We start from the raw sequence: 1,427 nt of genomic DNA, 5'->3' as shown, positions 1-1,427 counted from the left end.
TGAGCCTTGATTGTCCTGGAACTCTCTTTGTAGACCAGGCTGACCTTGAACTCATAGCAATCCCCCTGCCTCTGCCTCCTGAGTGCTGGGATTAAAGGTGTGCACCACTACACCAGGCCTCTTTTCTTGTTCACCTGTCTCTATATCTCTTCCTCTGTCTGTCTGTCTCTCTGAGGCACCTCCCCTTTCTTCCCCCTCCCCCCATGCTCATATAATAGACTTCTCCATATCATATCTGTTGTGTGGTCCATCTTATATTTTATGTAATTTTTCATATTTAAAATGGTCTGCAATGTTAGACTTGAGATGTGAAGAATCCGAAGTGGAGGGCTGGTGAGGTGGCTTAGAGTGCAGGGTGCCTGCTACCCATGCTGATGACCTGAATTTGATCTCTCGGATCCATGCCATGGAGAGAGAGGACCAACCACCTCCTTCAAGTCTTCCTTTGATCGCCAGCTGTGAGCTACAACACTCACATACCAATAAAAGGGAGGCATGGGGGGGGGAGAGGGAGAGGCAGGGGGAAATGGGGGGGGGGGGGAGAGACAGTGAACGGCTAGTGTTACTGGCTTCCTGTCACTGACCTATCACAGCTCACGCCAGCACACCCTTGACTTCCTCTAAACGTTCACCCTTGCTTGCTCCACATCAGGGGTCACAACAATCTCATGGTCTGAGCAACCAAAGCAGCTCATGTGTGAGGCTCCCTTCCTGTCTGTCCGCTGTCAGAGACAGGGGTCTGCTCAAACCTGCCCCCGAAGCCTATCTAGACCATGCACTGGCAGCGTTTTCTCCAAATCTTGTGACTATGACTGTAAAAGAGCAGCTGGTAGGTGGACAGGGAAATGGGAGGGTGGTGGCAAAGGTAAGCTCTATGTCGCTCCCTTGGGTGTATGTGTGTGGCAGCATTGGAGAAAGGCAAGGAAAAGGTTATAAACACCAAACATTTACAGAGCACGCACGCTTCCTGGGTAACAGAATGGCTCTAGCCATTACCTGCTTTGTGAGTTGCTTCTGCAGAGCCTGTTAGCCCATTCTGCTCCCCAAGGCCTGACTTTCCGCAGGGGGCACCGCCTTCTCAGCCACACCCGCGTCAGAGCTGAGCCAATCATCACCCTGCTAGCCATGCTAACAGCTCTGCCTGGCAGGAGGCCGCATGTGGAGCTGAGCAGCAGCAGCAGCAGAGACTGTTGTTCCCGGGGCAGAGCTGTGGAAGTGAGTGAGTTCATCCTGTGTCGGCTAGGCCTCAAAGAAACCCCAGGAAGCTAGGCCACAAGCCCAGCCCTGGGGATTGAGAAGCTGCAGTCCTGGGTGAGCCCCACGGGTAGTTCTGGAGCGCCCTGCGGCCCGCAGACTGCTTTGTGTCTCTGGGTTCTGGTCTGTGAACTACGCAGCAAGCCACTGCCTTCAGTCATTCCACACACGTC

Source organism: Acomys minous, assembly GCF_964271855.1.
Source record: "Acomys minous genome assembly, chromosome: 10".
Lineage (NCBI taxonomy): Eukaryota > Metazoa > Chordata > Mammalia > Rodentia > Muridae > Acomys > Acomys minous.
Note: the sequence above shows the minus strand (reverse complement) of the source record.